Consider the following 22098-nt stretch of genomic DNA (forward strand, 5'->3'; position numbering starts at 1 on the left):
GGTAAGTGTGACAACTTTCCGCTTGTTTCTAAAATGAATGCATGACCTGCACAGCACCCCTTCATGTAGCAAACCACTGATTGCTGTGTTAAAAGCTACCTTTGTGAAAAGTGCTGTCTAAGAGCAATTTTGCTCTAGTGGTAGGTGCTTTGGAACACATCATTATGGACTTCCATGATGATTTAGATGGCCCAATAAAATTTCTCTAAAAAGAAAATATAGTAAGGGCAAAACCTTTGTGTTGTCAAGTATTCTTCATATTTTATTTTGTACTTTCTTTTTTAAAATTCAGCTTTTTAAAAGCATTAAAAATTCTCAGTTAAACTGCTGATAGAGGAATTTCTATATTCTCCTCATTAATGCATGACACATCTTACATGGAGACTAATCAAACTGTTGCTATCAGTGTTGCCATTAGAGCATACAGTGTTGAGTCAGTTCATGTTGGCACTGTCATCATTTGTCTGGCTAACAGCACCTCTCATTCTCCCATATACAGTTAGACCGGCATGGTTTTATCTCTGTCATCACATTAGGTTGAGTGGAGGAAAATCACTCTTAATGACACAGAGATTATTGGCTTTGTGTTTTGGTTTACCAGTAAATGCCGACCATGCCAATGGGATTTCCCCGCATAAGCCTTCACTATCAGTTTACAATAACTGCTGCATCCTATATTATCCACAAGGATATCAAAGCACAATACAGTAAGTCTGTGCTGTTTCACTCAGGGACATTGCTTAGCATTAGTCCTGAAAAAGACAAACTATATCCTGTGAAGGTGCAGAAAGCAGAGCTTTTACTGTCTGAGAACAAATGGATGTGGAAAAGTTAAAACTCCAGTTAAACACTAATCAGTCAACAATTACTTTCTGGCTTTCAAACCTCACTTCCTGTTGGATTCTCTGAAAGAAAACCATCACTTCACCATACTAACTGTGTCGCAGATGCATTGCTACTATCAGCAAACTCAGCCCTGTAGCGGTAGTGACAATGTTTTAAATCCAATTGGGTTCTAGTAGTGATGCTGTTTATCAATTACCATAACTGCATCCCTATAAGATACATATTTTCCAGAATATTTCCAAAACTCAAACACAATCTACACTTATTTATTGCTGAGAAGATCCTTTCGTTCACATCCAGTTCCATGAAGTACTATGTGTCCTCAACTATAAAATACAAAAAATATGCATTTGTTTTGAAACTTCAGCAACACACATTTAAAACATTTATTGTTGAAAAAACTACCTGAATCAAGTTCTGATATTTTCATTGTTTTGACCATAAAGCTAAAATGGTGGAACTTGATTCCAGTACAATGCGTAACAGCACAGTTCAACAACATCATTTCAAAGTTACCATTTGAGAAAACTAGCATGCATGCCTTAAATGTGTAGTGTTTGAATGAATGTAGAGATCCACCATTGAGCCAATGCTAGTGAATCAATTACCCAATGAGGCAGTCTTTACTGGTGAATAGAGATTGTTATTGAAAAACTGATTACAAGAGACAAAAACTAATCACATGCGTTTGTTCAAACTGTGAACAGTTATGTAACTTTGTCAAAACTTAAACCAGAGAAAGGTTAACTTAGTCAACCAAAAATTTTGTTGGCTGATCAAACTGTCGAGACTGCCCTGGAGAAATCACACTAGAAAAGAAATAAACTGATAAAACGGAAAGTCAGCAGTAATGTAATGTACAAGTGTTTGATGGATAATATAACTAGACTGCAAAAGCGTCAGCAAAATATTGAAACTACAACAAGAAAGTTGCATTCTAACTTCACTATATTCCAACACTGATTATTTGTGATAATTAGAAGCTGCTTTAAACTAAGCCAGAAATCTATAATTCTTTGGATGCCAAAAGAGATCGATTAAAGTAATAGATTATTTAATGCCCCTTTATTATGTCTGAACTCTTGCAAAGGGTACATTCATGACTCATGCTGCTCACTAAAGTGAGGATGAATGTCTGTTGGGAAGGAATGGCTTTTAAATATTGTAAGAACTGTTTGAAGCATTGCTGAATATTTAGAGTTCCACTGCTTTCATGTGGCTGGGTTGATGTTAAGTTCATCTCTTTTTTCTCTAGTATCACTGTCCTCATCAGTGTCTCCACTGTCACAGATGATGTCTGTTTCACGGACACAGGGAATCACATTTGTGCTGAGGCTTCCCATGGTGAGTAGGGCCAAGAAGTTTTGATGAAAACTCGAGAAAGGCTGTGAAAGAAGAGAAGATCAAATCAGCAGCTCTATCGGCCCTCGTAAGTGCTGATCCCCCCTGAGAGAGCTTGTGGGATCACAATACTTCCCATAAAACAGCGGGAGTCCAGCCAGCCGTCTGAAAAGGACCTGCCTCTCGGTGGAGTGAGGGAGTGCTGAACTGGAGAAGGGAAAGAGTGGAGGGAAAAGAAAGGTTTCTCGTATACACAGGTTGAATGAGGGTCTTAGTGGTCAAACCTATAGAATTGGAGCAGGAATGGTGGAGTGGGAGGTGGTATGTGGGGATTGAAGAAGAAGGGGGGCTTGATGGTCATTATATGAAGCCTAAGTACAACACCAGCCCCTCATTCTCCCACTACTGAAGGTTCACGTCCCTGCTGTGTTTACCACAGGCCCCCTATGGATTCTCTTAAATCAGACAGGAATAAGAGGCAGGACTGTGTACTCCCACTGCCTCACATTTACCTGAGGCTTACCCTTTTGACCTCAACTCTGCATGTCTCTCAAAGGGACAAATTATATTCCTGATTAAGTATTATATGTTTTCATCATAAAATGCTGTATAAAAATGTTGACTAATTTGGGGGAAAAAAAGGAAAATTGTTTATATGCTTCTTTTTTTCTGTGTATTATAAGGTTTAGTAAATTGCCCCACCAGAGGTGGGATATTTACCATGCTGTTTCACAACAGATTTTACAGCCTCTTTTTAAGCAGTGTGTATTTGGGTTTTTAAGGAATGTAGTTATGGGCGAGAGGTAATTCCCTACTCATTCCCTGCAGTAAGATAAAAACATTGTCGCACAATGCAGCATTCTAAAACTTGCACTTGAAACCCAGAACTAAATGGGGAAAATGATTAAGCAAATGAATCATTTCAAGTTGTATAGCGGTTACCTGGTTGAAGGGACATATGAATGCATGGAATAAATATGTCGCTGCTTTATGAAGTGTGAAATGGACCAATGCAAAGGCTCTCCCTGTGTTTCTCTGTCTGTTGCTCATTGTGGAGGTGACTCCACATTTATGGGCATTTACACCCCCCAAATCTCGACAGTTTGGATACCTAAATTTATGGGTCCACTGGCACTTAAGCTTTTGCTAGTAAAAAGTATTCCAGTAGTTAGTTCATTCTGATAAATTGTTATTTAGCTAGCTCTTTGGGGTTTAAGTTAAACCAAAATGCTATTTTCTTCCAGATGATGGAATGGGATAATGATGAACACATTAACAAAGTGACTGGGTTATTACCAGAGCTTATGCCTGTGTCCAGGGGTTGCAATTAAAATAGTTGACACACACAACCCTGAATCCTAATGACCTAACAATCCCAGACACTTACCAAAATTTGCTCATTATCTGTTTAGTTGGCTGGGTGTGTTTGTCATCAGTGGAGTGACTTTCTCGGCGCAATGCCTCCTGTGGAAGAAATACAGTAAATACTAATTAATGAAAAACAGAAAATGCTCTATTTTTATATGCTACAATACTAATTAATGAGAACTGTTAGCTCTGCATTTGCTGTATGAAGAATGTCATAAAAGTGTGTCTGTCAAATAACCATTTAGTGTGTGTATGCATGTGTGTGTGTGTGTGTGTGTGTGTGTGTTCTTATTCCCCTGTTACAATTCACACACATTATCAGGACTGTGCACAAAATGTCTGTACGTTTTGTTGGAGAAAAAAAAACTCAATTAGGTGATCACTTGCGATTGTCATTAGTTCCCTCATTTTGATCATGTTTACATGTTTATCTTCATGTTATACAATCTTATTTTTTTCTTCATTTTTTTCATATTTTTTATACCATCTGCTTACCTTGAGAGACAGCTGGATTCACAAGATCATGCAGGGAATCCATCTTGTCAGGCTTCAAGTTATGTGCTTGTGGCCGAACCACCAGTGGTTCAGACCAATCGGCATCCTAGAACTGCTGGCAGCTACAGTCGTGGTTTAGGTGTGACAACAGCGGCAATACCCCGTGATAGACGCCGATACAGATGGTTCATCCGATCACCTGCCAAGTATTTTTTGAAAGTGCCTGCCCTTTTCCAAACACTGTCTAAGGACAACTTCTTAGATAGTTCTGTGTAACAAACCATCTGGCGCGTCAGGTTAACCATCTTTTCTGTTTACCATTTGTCCAGTTGCTATACCCCATTAAGAGTGCGGTTGCCAAAGGCCAGGACCTGGTGTTCATTGATTGTGTAGGATCAAGTCACATCATGGGTGACCTTTGAACTCAGAGTCCACTCTGGCTCTTGGCCTTAGTGTGCAGCTGTGGTGAGAGTTGGCATTCCTCCCCGTAGGTCAGGACACCATTAGCCCTCACTATAAAGAATGCAACACCATTTGTAATGACTGAACAACTAACAATAACAATCTGAAACACACACACATACAATGTGAAACACGATGACCTCTTTCTATTTTTACTAAGTGACAAAGCTTCAGTGGACTGAAAAAAGCTTAATTCCCTACCAGTTAAATCTTCCTTTATTAAAATTAAATGTTATGAAACTGATAATATACTGTAGCAGAACCATCAAATGTCAAACAGTGTGCATCTTTGTGCATGTAAATATATTATTCATGGTCAATTCACATGATTAATGTTCTTAAAGTCTCAGAAAGACTTACGATCTCTGTTGTTGCACTATGTAATGGAATTTTAATGACTTTGATAGCCAAAACACATGTCCCGAGTAAGTTGCTGCATGTAGGTTCAAGCTTGGTCAGTGTGACCAACGCACATATGGCACCCTTCCTCCACATCATCTGAATCCTACTCTCTGCAGTTGGGCTGGAGTCCAAACCTTTTTTATTTTATGTAGGCTCACATCTCTCTCTTTCTTTGCTCAAGTCTTCTTCTTTTTTCTCTGTTTACTTCTCTTTTCCTCAGTCTTTGCCTTATGTTGGGTGTGCAGAACTAGATTGATATACTGCTGTTTTCACCAAGCTTTTATGAGTGGTGGTTAAAAAACTAGAGACATCTCTAAGCCTTTTGGGACCTCACAGCCACAAGTGTCTGCAGGGCTGTCTATGCTGAAGTCTGTTTTGTTCAAGTCTGGGAAAGAGAAAGACCTCATAGTTTCTGAAACCCTTTGAAATGCTGTTTTTGTGATCGATTCACAGACCAATTCAGTGAACCCAGAGGAGCAAACCCCTGCTCATATGCTCCAGGGAAGATCATAGTTTTTGAAGCTGATGGTATTTGCGTTTTATGCAGGCAAACTGTGAAACGTGTTGATTTGTCCTGGGCATCCACTGCTCTACGGGCTTTGAGATGAAGACGCAGGCTCACTCTGAACTCCTTGCCAATTTGGGTCACTGAGGGAGAAGCAGTCTTACTGTTTTTCCCTACTGTCTTCCTCACCAATCCTCTATCCAACCTTGCTGCACAACCCCTCCTCTCCTTCTCTTCCCCTTTTCAATCTCCCCAACATCTTCTTATTAACTTTCTACTGTCTTCACTTTTTCTTTCCCTCTCTCCCTCCCTATGTAACTTTTTCCACATACACCTCTGTCCTCCAAGTAAAGTGTGGCTTGCACAAATTTATCAGACCTGACGCTAAGAAAAAAACTTGGACCTCCTTTGCCATCAATGTCTAATGCTTGTTCCTGTCTTACCAGTGCAGATGGCTGTCAGGCGCTGCAATCCCAAACACTGTGTTCAGCTGGGGTATGTCTTTGATCTCTTTTGACTAATAGTAATGGCTTGTTTTTGTCTGGGGGGGATCTTGGCTAGCTATGTCAAACAGGGATTTCATCAGGGTAGGCAATGTGTCTTTTTTTTGTATTGTTCTACATACAGAAAGTGCTTAGTTGAGTGCTGAGAGGAAGAACATTGTAGAGACAGTGAAAAGATACATGACCACTTTTTGTAGCTTATCAGTGATCAATGTTTGAGCTACTAATCCCTTGTGCACTTACAACACTCATATCTCAGTGACTGACTTAATACATACACACAAGCCTAAGAACACTGCCTCTTCGTTGCAGTTAGAGGGAGAGAGATAGTGGTATAGTGTAGTTAACCCTATACACCCGCTACCTTAGAGCAAAACTTTTAAAAAGCAAAGCAAAAATGTTATAAGCATTATTTTGCTTCTCACATTTGACTGTTAGTACTGCTCTTGGAGTACTGGAGTTGCACACTACACTGACTTTGGTGACGGCACTTCCAAGCTATGAAAGCAAACGTACCTGTGATAAGTATTACCTGCTATTATCACTCACTGAAACAATTAATTAAATCTTCCTAAAACATTTATGCCACGTTACCACACCGATCCCAGAAAAGGGAGATGGATTACAGGTGCTTCCTGTAGGCAGAAGGGGAAAAAAAAGACTGATTAAATAGGATTGTGAGGGGTCCCAGTCCTCCGCCCTTCATCCCTCCATTCTTATCCTCCTCCTGGAGGCTCCCACACCAGTTTGTTCGTACAATTGACAGACACTTTTCCAGTCTAAAAGAGGCCACAGAGGGACATTCCCATGGACAACCTCTCAGCAGCCAATGTGAGATGATAGTGTGGGGTGCGGTGAAAAAAAACAAATAACTCATGCTAAGTTATTTCTCCATGAGGGGAGCGGAGAGACAGCTGACGGGGACATGTTTAGACAGTTGCGCTCTTGCAGGGCATTCCTCACCCTCTACTAATGCACACACATACACACAAATTTGTACATGTGCTGAAGACTACAGCCTGTAGTCCATTTGGATGCCACCACACATTTAAATAAATATACAGACACAAAATATTGGGCAGGGTTCTTGACTCATCCATTACCCCCCACAAACATGTGCACACACACATAATGACTGACATTCCATTTCCTCTGCCAACATGCCAAGGCTCTCAGGCACTGCACACACACATGCACATGTGCACGCACATACACAAAGACTAACATACAAACACATGTGAGCTTGATTAGAAAGCTGTGGTTGGTTGACAAATGGCACGGTGTTCATATTTTGCCTCCGGCATGGCGGCAGTAATGATTCCATAATTGTCCTGAGCGCTCAACACTCACTTCCAATCAGCATCCAGAACAGCTCTGCAGCTGGCTACCCACGCCTCTGGAACCTGCAAAGACACACACGCACTCACACAAACAAAAAGACTCAGTTGCATCAGTGGTTAATAGGAGTCATGAGAAGAATGCTGCTCATTTTAATGTGATCATAGCTCTCATCTTTTGCTCAGGCATTTGCTATGTGATCCTATCTGTTATTACACCTAGAAAAATGTTGCTGAGGGTGAGATGGGTCTGATACATTGAACAAGGCAGCTGCGTGCCATTGCAGCCATGCCTGTAGACTAAGTTAGGATAGCCGGGAAAGATAGAGATTGATGAAGTGTGCTGCCGGTGTTTATGCTGGTAACTTGTGATTCCCACTTAAGCACACTTGAGCATATAATCTAGGAAAGTGACATTGACTTTGTTATCATTGGAATAGACTTGGACTCATGCTGCCTGTGAGCCTGAATGACGGCAGTATTTGATTTCTATCCTTGTTGCATGTGCTGTACATCCATAACTCACATGTTACATGTTCAAGCCATTCCACATGTACGGAAAGGACCTTATCTGGGTCGCTGTATGGAGACTGGTGCAGAATCTCTTCCCCTCTCTTTCTCTCTTGGTGCTTATAGGGAAGAAAGTATTCAAACAAGCAATCCATTTGCCATGATATCACCCAGCGCCTGCTAGGGCAAAACATCTTGTCCAAATCATAGGGCTATTACTTTGGATAGTGGGGTTAGAGATTCTCTGAGAAAGACTCATCCTTGTACCCCATGCAGACTTTAATTAATGATGAATTAAGCCTCTCGGCTTGCTGGAACATGGTTGCTCTTGAAGGTTAGCTCGTCTCGAATACTTTAGGACTGACCTCTCTGAAAGGCTGCCAAGAATGTCAGAAATCCTAGTTGCGTGGGATCGCTTTGCCGAGTTCCTCCTGGGTTGGTTGCTTGCCTCCTCCACTCTGTGTTTCTGCTATTAGCAGTGCCCTCTGCAGGATGCCTGGACCGCATGTGATGATGTAAGCACATTTCTCCTGTGCTGTGCCACTGCCTGTGGCTATGAAGCGATGCAGGGCAGGCTGTCTTTTAACTCTCTCTCTCTTTCGTCTCCTTTCCCCTCTTGCTGCATATACAGAACCGGTTATTGCTGCGATCTTTATAAGGTTATGAGGTATACAAGTTACATCATGTGTTGTCACTGTAAACACTGGTACATCCATAAAACAGTGCTCACTTAAGGGGGGCAACAATGTTGGCTGCACTAAAATGTACATAATCACTTAAATGTCATTTGTTTTGGGAGAGGATATGACATCATCACCATCTTAAGCTGCAGTGTCACAGGAAGACAATGCAACCAGTGTGTATCCACATGTTATCCTAGCTTTAAGCAGTAAGGAAGCTGGCCTACAGTGAGCCAAAAGGACCGTGAGCACACATCACAGTGATACTGAAAGTAAAGATTTTCTGGCTGTGTAAGAATACAAAATATGTCACTGGCACAATACAAAAATGATATGTGGAGGGTATACCAGAGTTGTCCTATGTGTGTGTGTGTGTGTGACAGATGATGGTGTGGGCTGGTTAGCTGGTCTATCTATACTCCCCTGCTTAGTAAAGCCTTCAAGGTCTGCTGGTTGGTTTGGAGGAGGTCTATATAAGGCTGCTTAGGAAGGCCTTCAGGGTCCTCTGTGTTAATTAACTAATTACTTTGCTAATTGAACACGTTCGATGTGCCCCCCTCCCCCATAGCCAACCTCTTCTCCGCTATCGGTTCTGAAGCGTGGTAGCAGCCTCTGACACATGAACACAGCAAGCTTCCCTCTAAGCCTTCTGGAGGAGGAGGAAGTAATAAGTGGAATAATTTTTAAAATTCAAAACATTCCTGGCAGCAACAAATCTTTCTGTCTAAATATTGATAGGCAACCACAGGTTGAAGTCCAAATTTTAGTTATTGATTTGAACTGCACCATCAACCTCTGTGACTTAAGCTGGAAGTGGAGTAACACAAACACTGTCTCAGTCTCAAGTGAAAGGATTGGTAGGCAGAGTATGTAGGGGGTGTTTGATTTCCTAGACACAGATTAAGCTTAGTTGAAGAGTAATATGTTATCTTCAATGGAGGCTCTCCATCATAGGGAATATAGGCCAGGATTTAGTTTAATCTGTGTTTAACCTGTGGAAATGTTATGGTCATTATACTTTGTAGTTGTTCACATTGTGTTGTTGTATAATTTAAAAATAGTGGTATATCTATTGATTTCTTTTTTTGCTATATTGGGTAGATTGTTGACTAGATGATTGTTTTGATTGTTAAATAAATTGTTTCTGATGGCAAATCTTTAGTTTCACATGTATCAAAGGCTTGCAATGGAGGTGATAGTGGATATTTTTTCACCTGTTAATAGGTGAGAAGATCTTGGTGTGTGTTGCGCGTGTGCATGCGTGTGTGTGATCACTTTAGGTGTGAGTGGGTGTCTTAGATATCTTCTCCCTTTAGCCTGCTCTGTCTCCAGTCTTTTTTTTTTCTTTTTGCTCTTTTCTTTCCCCTCTCACTTCCATTACCTTCCTCCTTCCCATTTCTCACCTCTTCCTCATATCTTTCCAATTTATTTTGTCAGCTCTCTCTCCTTTCCCATTTCTACTACTCTTCCCACTTTTCCTTCACCCCTGCTTCTCCCTCCCTCTCCTTTTTCTTCTCCTCCTCCCCCACCTCCTCTCTCTCTCTCTCCCTCCTTTGGAACAGGGAGTTCTGGGTTGGGCGACAGCAGCAGCTGCAGAAGGAGCAGCTGCTCTATGTGTGTGTGTATGTGTGTGTGTGTATGTGTGTACATGCCACAGCTTGTCCCCTCCACCAGGCTGCTTGGGCAGGGTTGGTCCCAGCAGGGTACCACAACCCTGCCAACACCCAACCAACCAACCCAGGCGCATGTGTGCTGATACACACAAAACACACACACACACACACACACACACACACACACACACACACACACACACACGTGCATAAACACCACTTACAGACATAAGAACCATATGAACAGCCATACACAACACAATTTCACACGTACATTCATATTCAAATAAACTCCTATTCAATGAGAAAACCAGTGAATCATTCAGTTATGAGCTTCAGCGAAATGTATGGAAATATACGCTCACAACTTCTATGAGTCATCCATCCCCTTATGGAGTTTGTGACAGACAGAATGCAATTTAGAAATATTCTGTGTACAATGTAAAGGGATGAAGAATGAGGAAGGGGTTTTTTTATGAGAAAAAAAAAACGGCAGTTTATAACTGCATACTGTGGAATCCTTTCACACTACAGGCTCCAAGGTTTAGTGCCCAGGGCAATGTTAAGCTGAACTCTCTCTGTGTCTGAAGGTGAAGGGGGATCATCACATTTCATAGTCAATGGATAGTCCTCAGAGGCTTTCATCCTGTACAGAGGCGATTTCCATTCGCCCTCCCATCGTGGGTGCATGACCCCCACCCCTCTCCTCCCACACACACACACACACACACACACACACACACACACACATACCCCTGTCATCAAATTATAGGCATTTTTAAAGCGTTCTCAAGTTGCTGTTGTCTTTGTTTGGTTGCTCTAATGAGAGATAGGCCTGAGGCGATGATTTTTCACAGGTAAACAAACAAAGCTATAGGCTAATGTTTGCTTTAGATGGCTGCTATGCTGCCTGTGTAAGGGGGCCTTGTTGGGTATGACTCGAATAGGGGAGAAAGTAGAGCAAGCAAGGAGTAAGCGAGAAAAGAAAGGAAGAAAGGAAGAAATTAATGACAAAGAGACATAGACAGACAGAAAGCAAGAAGGGTAGCGAGAAGAGAGAGATTGGTGCTATCATCCAGTTAGCGGCTGGTGCTGAGGGAATACTGTCCTGTCATCGGAGCCAGCCATGCAGAAGGGGAAGCAAGCTCTTCTATTGCACCTTGGCGTCTGTCTGCGTCTGTGCAGCACCATCTTATTGCCTTGTCGCTGCTTACTTCATCTGACCACACTTCCCCACACTCCTAGCCCCCGCAACTTATTTTTTTTCTCTTTTAACTCTCTCCCCTCTTTCTTTTATCCCTCATATATCTGTTCTCCTTTCCGATTTTCTACCATATGAAGAACATCCATCTCCCACTCCTCCACTTCATTTATTTTTTCCTTCCTCTCTTGGAAACCTCACCCTCACATACCCCAGTTAATTTTCCCCGACTTTCTATCTTTCTCTCTCCTTCTCGTCATGCTCCAACGCTCATGTGGGAACTCTGGTATTATGCCTGTGGTGTTGTGGCCTTGGCCTGGGGGTCAGTTCTTAGGCCCAGAGGGGTGCTGCTCCGCTTGCCTCCGCAAACCTGGGGTAGTGGGCAGTGTGCTGAACTAGAAGGATGAACAGCTGGAGGGTTGGAGGCCAGTGGGGGCCAGCAGAGGCCACAGAGGTCACAGCCATTCAAAACCTTGGCTCCCAGCTCAAAGGTATGGGGTGAAAGAGGATCATGCTTCTGGAGGAGAAAAAGAGCTCTTGTTTCCCCGTGGCTCACAAAGGACACAGCCATGCAGCCAGCCAAGCAGACTCTCCCAAACAACAACCCCATCGTTCTCTTGTCATGTGATTACATTTTCTGTGTTCCTATGCACAGCAACAGGAATTATTACATTTGTGCTGCAGCATTGCGATAATATATGGTGTTTATTTTTAATAAACCAAGCTGTGTCCGTACACATCTCCGGAGCCATTGGTAGTAATATATAATACTTGGCTGTGGAGTGTTCATCTTTCACATTTATGATGCTCATATAGGTAGGGGAAGAAGTCAATAACTTTCAGGGTCTAGTGCAGAGCCACTAAGCCATTCCCTGGTCTTGCGGTATCGAAAAAGCAACTTTTTTTATATAGTAAACAGTGGAGCATGCCCTTCAGGGTACTTCCCAGGACTCGGAGGGACGTAAAGGTTAATCTTCAGTTTATTGCCACCAGCAGTCAGACAGATAGTATCTTTTAAAATTCCTCGTCAGGCGCTATTGATCCATTGACGTCAGAAGCCCCTAGACATGACATTTCTTGTTTCCCATGCTACCTGGACCATTACATGACTATCTATGTTCAAGAAGACCCTCCACCTCTTTCTGTGGCACCTGGCTAACTACTCCATAACATAAGTTGTATTATTGGTGTCAGCTTAAATCATATATTTACATTTAATTTTACTCATCAATTTTCACCCTCCTAGAAAAATAAAGCAGCCAAGTCAGGGGTCGGAGTGATAAGGCATTTCCCTATTGGAATGAACTGTCTCTCTCTGTTATCGGGCCTATTAATCTGAGTATGTATTTTATTTGAGGAAGACAATAGGGTCAGTGATCAGATTGGTGAATGCTCTGCTTTTCCTCTTCTCTCGCTCTCCACTCTGTGTCTTCTTTAGATGCTGCCCTGTGATGGGAAATCTATATGGTGCGAGAGGCCAATTTAGGTGGCTCCAACAGTGTGGATTTGAAGAGTGAGCAGCCAGGGTAAACATAGTGAATAACGCCTCCACTCTAAATGATTTCAGTGTGAGGGGATGTGAGGGGATGGTATTTTTCATCAGCTATTTTCTCGAGACGTATGTGATATAGGGGAGAGAGGAGTTCAAGGAAGTTTTCCACTGTTGCTTGCTGCATGAGGCTTGTGTTGTTTACTAAAGCCACTCACTTATCCATGTACTTGTACCTGTGTGTTGGTGAGAGTCAAACTATGCTTGTACAACCTTGTGAACTACCCAATCACTGCTTTATTTGGGTTTGTCCGATGAGAAAAACATTTCCAGGGAGTTCGTTTTTGTTTACAGTGCACAATTTGAACAAAATTCCCCTTTTAGGTCTTTTTCTGGTCCGGGCTACAGCACTTCTGAGCCTGCAACTCATTCTTATTTAAGATATGGTGTATCAGGCTTAGTGGGCTGCAATTAATTCACCGCCTCCAGGGCCTCTCTGGCTTTGTATGAGGGGTCAGACTGGGTCAGGCCAGATTTTTTTCTGAGAGTAAGCAGCACTAGGTTTGTGTTGGATCAGATGAGACTGGGCTAATTCTCTCCAGCAGCTGGTCCTTTTCACTCACTGTTTACCCTCCAATGCAAAATCTGCTGCTTTGCCCTGTCTGCCTATAAAGAAATCTCTTAACACTTCAACTGACCAAATTTAACAATCCTCTTAATTAAAAGCAGAACTGATGCTTTCTTTTTTTCAGGGTGTATTGATTCAGTTGGGGGCATTTGGTCTGCAGTAAGCAAAAGCTCTAGATTGGACTGGATTGAATCTAAATTGAGTTGTGTTATGTATCTTCAAGCCAAGCCACTTCTTTGGTTTCTAAGCCCCATCATTATCTCTGGTGTCCCTTGTTTTGCCTCCCCCCTTGTTGGCAGATTTAGCAGAAGCTGAGCAGCTTCTCTGGTCATTTGGTTACTTGCTTGGTGGGTCAGCCAGTTCTCTGTGCTTTCTGTGGCCACCACCTCTGCATCTGGGAGTTGTTTGCCGAATGCTGTGTCATCAGAGCTTTGCTGTCTTGCCCCAGAGCAAGCTAAGTCTAAACACTGCACTTTGTGGCTGAAAGGCCATCTGTCACGGGGAGGGAATCCGGCTTCTCCTCCAAAAAGCATAAACAGGGGCGGGCTGTTAAGCCATGGCGCAGCTCACTGTCATGGAAATGCCCCATCTGAGCAAGGCTCAGGCCCTAATCCTGCACCCTCCCATCTTTGCAGCTGCTTTTTAGGGCTCCATGGCTGCCTGTGCATACTCACTGCCTGTTTAGCCAAGAGAGAGCGGCATTATGAATAACATTCAATCAGCGATGGCTGGTTGGCTTGTTAGCTGCTGGTTTACAGTATGCGTATGTATGCTAAGCCTGTCATCACACACACTCTGCCCTGACTTAATATGTTTACCCACAGATAGATAAGTGATGTATCAAAGTGTATATACGGAGATTTATCTGGTGACAGGATCACTAATCTACATGCGCAGGTGCATATTCAAGAGACGTGGTGACATTTTCGCATCAAGTACAAACCAAGCTTTTGATGTCTGTTATCTGTTTGGGTAAAACTTACTCTAATTTGAATTTATAATATTCATTTGTTCCTAGGTGTATCTAAACATTCTCTTATTTGGAAATGTTCCTGTAAGAACTGAAAATGTTGTTTGTTTATGACTTTTTTTTCAAATCCATGCAATCTGTAGCCCTCATTTTTTTCTCTCCCTTTACTCCCTTTATCAACCAGAGAACAAGTGCAGTCTGAGCCCCAAACCAGCTATTGAGGAGAAGCAGCTGAGCACAAGACTGGGAGCAAGAAGATCCTGACATTTCATACATGATTGCAGAGATTTACGTGAGGTAATTATTGGGGCTGCGTCTGCCAACCCAGAGAAGATCAATTCTTTCAATCAATTCCACTTTTAAGAGGATAGGCCAGATTACCAGGGCTGAGGGCCGATGTGGACGAGGGGCCCATAATGCTCTTAATAGGTCACTAAAATGTGTGTTAGAACCTCTGGTTGGAGGATTCCTCTGAGATCAGCCATTCTGCCCTCCCTTTCTCGCTTTTTTTCCTCTCTCCCTCTTTTGCTCCCCCACCCCCCCTTTTCTATTACTACCCCAAAGTTCAAAAATAATTTATAGGCCAAGGCAGACTCCCCATTATTGAAAAATTAAGAGAGTAATATTTGTCTTTAGTAACTTTATTGGCATGTTTGCAAACAATCAATAATTTATTTTACAACTCATTTTAAATCAATAGCAGCACAGATCCAATTTTCCATTGTTTTGGTCAAGGTCAGATAATGGACTTGTGCATGATATGAAGCAAAAATGCAATGACTGTGTCCAGTTATTCCTATTTTAAGTAATTTGTTGAACCTTTTTATTGAATAACAGAATTGCCCTGAATAGTTCTCTGCTGGGATATCTGTTTTCCATTAGTCCTGACTGTGTGGGGGTTTAAAGTCAAAGTGCAGGAGTTGCTCGGTTTTAATTCTTTTTCAGAATGTGCCCTGAAAATCCATCTGAGAATGGCACATAAATATTTTTTAAAATTACCTTAATTGTAGGGAGCTTTGTGTATTGACATGAAGGGGGAGGTGCGTATGTGTGTGTGTGTGTGTGTGTGTGTGGTGGAGATTTTGCCACATAGCCATGTCTCTTTGGCTTGCATCAGATAAGGGTGAGGAGTAGTGACAGGATAGATGGGAGAGCTAGCCTAAACCTAGCCAGTGTTTATTTAGACATAGCAGCAGGCTGGAAAGTCAACAGTAGGAAGGACAACGCATGCAGACCAGCACCAGAGAAACCTGAGACCAGAGACCTAAGCTGGTGTCAAGCATCTCAGAATGGGATCACTGGCCTGAGATCAGTTTTGTGGGAGTGAAATTGCAAAGAATTGGAATTGATTACTGATCCCAGATCTGCAGCCCCACTCTGAAAGACTTGGTAAACACAGACTCTGACAATGGTAGCCTGTCCAGTGTTTCTAGCACTCACTGGGGAGGAAGGTCACCAGGGCCCTGTCAACAGTGGAAGCTACAATTCACCTCATGCCTTGTGTGAGTAACAAAAGAAGGAAAGAAAACACAGCTAAAGGGGTGAACACATAAGGCAACCCCCCCAGAAAATAGTCCTTTTATGCACATGGACACAGCCCTGCTTAATGTTTTGGTAATTTAGAGAATATATTGATTAACATCCATAAGAGGTCTGGCTTTTGAGTAAACCTCTGGAAGTCAAAAAAAAGAATATTGGACCTATTTAACTACATCTATGATTGATATATTGTTACATCTGTGAGGGGTAACTGCCATTGGCTTTAAAGGATAAGTTCACACTTTTTAAAGTCTATCTTAAACAAACAGGTTTTGCTTGCTATAATCATTCCTCCTAGTCATACACACCATTAGAAGATCCCCTCCAAATGTGCTTACAATATCAGTGATAGGGGACAAAATCCACAGTCCTCGTTTTGAGCAAAAAAAATGTATTTAAAAGTTTATCTGAAGATAATATGAGGCTTAAGCCATCTAAGTTGGTCAAACAAAGTGGACATCTTCCACAGTTAGAGGCTTTTTACTTAAAAATTCCCTCTTTATGTGTCAATGTTTTCTTGTGTGCCGCAGTGGAAGGATCATAACAAAAAGAGGAAATTTGGCACTAAAAAGATCTCTTTATGCCTCATATTTTTGTCAAACAAACTTTTAAAAACATTTTTGCGCAGAGGGAAGACTGAGGATTTTGTCCCCATCACTTATATTGAAAGTGCATTATGAAGGGATCTATTAATAGCCAGTATGAACAGGAGGAATGATTACAGAAAAAAAAAACATGTCAATGTTCATTTGGGCACTTGACAATATAGGACAGACTTGAAACTGAAACTGAACCTTCTGGCTTTAATATGCTTTTTTAGCTATTTGCTGTTAAATCCAGTATTAGTGTTTGCTTTGGATGCAGAAAACAGTGAAACATAATTATGTGTGGAAACTTTCTGTAAAACGCTAAATGAGCATTTCATTCATCTCACAACAGCATTTAGTGCCCGTAGGCCTTTACCGTACCACCATACAATTAACTGGATCAGGATTTAGTGCCTGGCCTGACTGCTGCCGAGAGCACTCCCTTTAGCAGCGGTTATACTTTCAGACATGTTAATCAACGATCCTGATGACTCTGCCATACATTTGGTATAGGACTTCTGTCTGGATACTGCATTGCACAGCTGTAAATAACTTCTGAGGCTTTCTGGCGATTTTCTGGAAAGTTCCAGTGATTGTGGAGCTGGCTGCCTGTAATGCCATGTTGAAACCACCTTTAGGAAGGCCCCTCTCCTCTTTTCCCTCACCACATCAAGGTGATTTATTTTTAAACCTGTTTTTGTCTAATGCCTGATTATATATGAGTGATGGCAATCAGAATGTTGATGGGGTTTTTTTTTCTTCTGTGCATTTGATTCCTTTTTTATTCCTTTTTTTTATTTTTACCCCCTCTCTGCCACTCTACAGTCACCGGCACATACCTCTGAGACATCTGCAGAAAGGTTGGCATTAGCATGTGAAAGGGTTCATGCAGACAATGCTATGCATTATGTATTCACAGCATTTGTATGAAATGCAGCCGCTGTCATTCTTGCTAGCCTGTAATCTACTGGCAATATTTCAGGCAGAGCAGGGAGAACAATCTAAAGAAGACACATAGGCTATCACTACACCTACTATACCATACGTCACATACATGAAAAACTCACCCGTGTCCTGTATCCCAAAAAAACATCAAATGCAAGGAAGTGTCAGATCTGTCAGACCTGGCTGAGCCAACTGTCTAGTAGCAAGACACACTACCAAGTGGCCTGTGTTAATGAGGAAGAGGTTGTTTTTGTTATGCAGGGAAGCAGTAAACAGAGCATTTGATCCCTGAGAATTGTTGTGTAGTTGTCACTGCAGCTACACATTTTTCAGCACCATCCCCTATACGAGTGTGTGTAAATCTGGGATTGTTAAGAGATCTATGGTGAATGTGAAAGGTAAGACAAGCTCTCTTTGTGGGACAAACAGTGGCTATTATTGGAAAGGTGCCAAACCCTTAAAAGATTATTTCATTTCCTCATGATATCACTGAATAAAAACCTTATATTACTCCTACATTTACTACTACATTTATCAAATATCTGCCATATCTCCAGACATAAACTTGGACAGTACAGTTTGTAAAGTTATGGTGTATAAAAACGTCGTTCTGTTAGGATATTTATTGCTTTTGGATTGCCTAAATATTGGCAACAGCTTGTTATCTGAAGCAACTCTTTGTGTATGATTAATTAGCTGTGTATACATACTCTCACTGGGCTCACTGGGTTATGGTATATTATATATAATACATGGTAATAACACACAAAATATCATTTTCAGTCCCAGCTGAACATTTTGGCTGACGCATCCAGAGAATCACATGGTTGACTCTATGCAGTTTTGCAGATGGTTACACAGTCTTAAAGTCCCTCAGATTGTGTGTGTGCTCTGACTGTCTGTCATCAACCCATCATGTCTCACAGTAAACTTAGCTTTCAGTGGCGGTAGTGGCCATGGGCTGCCACAGCTGTTGTTGCTGCTGCTTGAACCGAGCAACAGTGGTGTTTACCCAGACACAGACAGAGACAGGGTGGGCCGAAATGAAACACACAACCCCAAATTGTCATCTCGTTTTGTGCCTTATCCCGTTCTGTGACGCACACACAGTTTATCTGTTGCACCAGCTATGGACTTCGAATAGATTTGTCAGCCCTTGCTCCACTTCTTTCATTGTGCGTCTTTTTCTGTGCCTTTTCAGTTTGAGGGTTTTTCTTCTCAGAGGCGATGATGGATGGTTTTGCGCCCTTGGATTTTAGTGTCACAGCTAAATGTGTGTTTGCATGGCTATTAGTGAAGCCCACTGAGGGATGAGTTGCACACTCTCCTGACCCCTACACAGTCAGTGACAGAGCATTCTCTCTCTCTCTTTCTCTCTCTCTCTCTACCACACACACACACACACACCCTCTCTTATGTGGTTTAAATTGTTCCAGACCAACCATCATGTTATTGACAGCTTTCCATTTTTGCATGCGAATTGTGTTTACACAAGACTGAAATACCATGGAATGCATCATCAAGTCAAAACTATAATTACATGCAGGGTGTTGATTGTAATTTTAAAGTGAGAAACTTTCTGAAGTGCCAAACAGGAAGAACGTCAGTTTTATCATGGATGCTTAGTGGGCTGTACGTGCGTGCAAGACACATGGCGTGCGGGTCTAATGTCTCTCCTAGGACCCCCTTCCCCACCCTCATTACCAGAGAGCTGCTTAATGACAACGTCAATATTGATCACAGCTCAGTGAAGCACTGGAGGACCGTGTGGTTAGTGGGCCAGGCAGGGGGAAGACATCCAATGATTTTCTTTTTTTTAAACATCCCTCATCCCTCATTCATTCCATTTTGCATCCTATAGAAAAGCTCAGACTCAGCAGTATCCTGTTCTTACCTTCCTGTACTTCCATCTCCTTTCCATCGCTTTCAATTTATCTCCAATCGCTTCCCTCCTGTCGTGTCGCACACTAGTTTTTCCATCTTTACAGAATGAGATGCTCCAGCATGGGTGTGAACGAGTCCTGTTTTGTCAGCCTGGTGCCTATGCAATCTTTAGTCAGCAGATAATTGCACACTAGTGTGGAGTAAACATGGGTTAGAGAAGCAAAGAGAGAGAAGAGTTCAATATATAATCTGTTAGAAGGAAAGCGTTGCATATAGAAGCCAAACTGATTATATTACCTTGCATCTAGCTGTGCAGTAAACAGGCTTTTCTCTCCACAAATCCACAAATCGCGCTATTCCTTACACCAAAGATAATGTACCTGTGTGTTGATCAACAAGTATTGATTATCTCTCTTGCTAATTGGGCCCAAGTTAATTACTAGCAATTAAAATCATGAATGATACATTAGCACAGATGCAGTAGACATTGCGGTGGGGCACACACTCACATATGTAAACATGCATGCATTTGAGTAACACCTACACCACTCAACTCAATAAAAGCACACTCACACATACAGAAATAATTTAATTTTAAGTCTGTGACATGGCAGTATCAAACAGATTAAACTCCTAGCGCTAATTTAATTTGCGTTTCTTTCAGAGCAAGTTGCCTCAGTTGAAGTGAAGAGACAATGGCAAAGAGAGAGGGAGAAGAAAGGGGTGACTTTGCTTCATTTCTGGGAAAACCTGGTTTTACCTGAAGCTATCTGGTGCTTGGGATCTTCTCCTCCAAAGCCTTGCTGCTGGGCCGATAAGCTCTGCTGCCTCCCCAAGCCTAGGTCGCATTCCTTTTGATCAGGCCTGAAGTTCAGCCGAGCGTGGCTTTCACCTTTTAGCCCTGCTGTCCTTAAGCTGGTTCGTGGCTGCCTCTGCTCCCATATTGCAACAACAAGAGGAAATGAAGGAAGTTTCGTCGACTGGCACCTTATCTGGTCAGGGTCAGTGCAGTGATCCCCGCAAATTAGCCCCGGACCTGACTGAGTGTGTGCGTCTGCTTCCCTGCTGTTCCACAAGCCACTGACGGTTGACAAAAACGTCAGGATTTTGTGGTCAAACATCAAAGCCATCAGATAGAGGGTGAAGATGTTTTTTTCTTCTCTTTTTGCAGCATATGCTTGCAGTTGACTAGATAATTAAAATATTTGGAGTAGGAATGCTGTATACTATTGAAGTTCATTAACTCAAGGATCTGTGGATTGTGCGGTTTTCTTTTTGGAAAACAGACTTACCATTCTCTGTTTAAATGCTATATATATATTGTGCATTAAAACGGTTTAATGTCTGGGGTTTCCAGGACTGCATCATGTGTCACTTTGGCTTGCAGTTAAAAATAAAGTTGAATCCCCATCTCCAGACAGGATTCAGTGGCTCTGAGTTGGTTCAAAAATGTTCTTATTTCTTGCACTGCACCAGACCAAGGAAATTCAATATAGGCTGTGACAATATGAATGTCTGTCCCAGAATGCCTTTTAATGTGTCTATAGGTTCAAAAAGCTTCTAAGTGCAGGGCTCATGAATCTGCATTCCACAGCTTCTAAATGACACTGGCGCTGCTTGGGAAATTGGATTCATTACTCCGGCCACTGATAGAACGATTACCCCATGACTGATACTCTTCCCGACTCCTTCATTCCTTTTCTCTTTGATGCTGAGCATTTCTCTTTGTTCTCTCTGTTTCTATCTATTACTCTACTTCCTTAATGTGATTTTGTCCTAGAACACAAGCGATAAACATAGATTTTGGAAAAAGTAATGTTTGCTTTAACAGATTCCTACTCTTGCCTCTCACTCCCTTTTTCTGTTTTCCTTTTTCAGTTTTTTTTCTCTCTCCACATACTCGCTGATCTATTCAGAGTGGGAGAGGACTGTTTTTATTTTGCCACTGTTGATCAGTGACTTTGCTGACCTGGCGTGGACGACGAAATGCTATGAAAAGAGCTGTGCCGTTTCCCTCTTAACAGGGCTTTTCTTAGCTAATTAAAGATTCATGCAAAGCAATGTGGCAACTTTGACAGATCAGTTGCAGACGGTCTGAGTAATGTTGTAATGCCTTTCAAAGCTCCTCTTGCTTGGATTTTCTTGCATGCAAGGCCTTCAAAGAAGGGCAGCTCTGACCCCAACAAATAGAACTGAGTTAAAGATGATTGATGTGTCTAGGAAAAATCCATCCCATAATTTCACCTTTTCACCTTGGAGATGCTTCCTCCTAAGACCCATATTAAAGCTTAATTCTGCCAACGAGGAGCAGGCGGTGTTTTAAAGAGAAGAACACATGTCTGAGAGGCCTGTTCCTCCTTATCTAGCAGCTTCAGCCTCAAAGATAGATGTCTGCCATGCCAGCATGTTTATTTTCCTTGCCGATTAGCTTCGATTAAAAGCAGACCATGTTGTCTCTCTCCTCCTATTTGTGCATTTGTGTGTCTGCTTGTGTGTGTGTGTGTGTGTGTCTATGTATATGCAGTCCTCCGATCCTCCCTGTGTGGGTGTGTGGGTGTTAGTGTGAGAGTCTCCGTTATTTCATCTCCACTAGGCTGCACATGATAATTAAGCCATGGGGGGCTGGGAGAAGGAAGGTGGGTTACAGCTTACAGCTTTGAGTAATTCTGTGCCGTCCTCCCCCCCCCCTCCTCCCCTGTCTCCTTACAGCCTACCTTAAACCTCCCTTCCTGCCCCACATCCCCTCCACCTCAGCTCCAATCCCACCTCAGGGTGTGGGAATTTTCTTTAGTC

At 42.2% G+C, this 22098-nt stretch overlaps 2 long non-coding RNA genes across 4 annotated transcripts; both read right to left on the reverse strand.

Moving 5' to 3' along the window:
- Positions 1–1892: 1892 nt before the first annotated feature.
- On the reverse strand, positions 1893–4088 carry LOC121913943. Its single transcript, XR_006100412.1, has 3 exons — positions 4051–4088; positions 3575–3651; positions 1893–2394 (listed from the first exon to the last, which is right to left on the reverse strand). It is a non-coding gene; the product is annotated as an uncharacterized LOC121913943 (long non-coding RNA).
- Positions 4089–4710: 622 nt separating this feature from the next.
- On the reverse strand, positions 4711–21958 carry LOC121913941. 3 transcript variants are annotated; one of them, XR_006100411.1, is made up of 6 exons: positions 20066–21958; positions 19603–19685; positions 19316–19495; positions 8135–8388; positions 7273–7888; positions 4711–6557 (listed from the first exon to the last, which is right to left on the reverse strand). It is a non-coding gene; the product is annotated as an uncharacterized LOC121913941 (long non-coding RNA). The 3 variants fall into 3 exon arrangements; XR_006100410.1 differs by having other exon boundaries at positions 7273–7325; positions 7786–8388; XR_006100409.1 differs by having other exon boundaries at positions 7273–8388.
- Positions 21959–22098: the final 140 nt, after the last annotated feature.

This window comes from Thunnus maccoyii, chromosome 16 (assembly GCF_910596095.1).
Source record: "Thunnus maccoyii chromosome 16, fThuMac1.1, whole genome shotgun sequence".
NCBI classification, from domain to species: Eukaryota; Metazoa; Chordata; class Actinopteri; order Scombriformes; family Scombridae; genus Thunnus; species Thunnus maccoyii.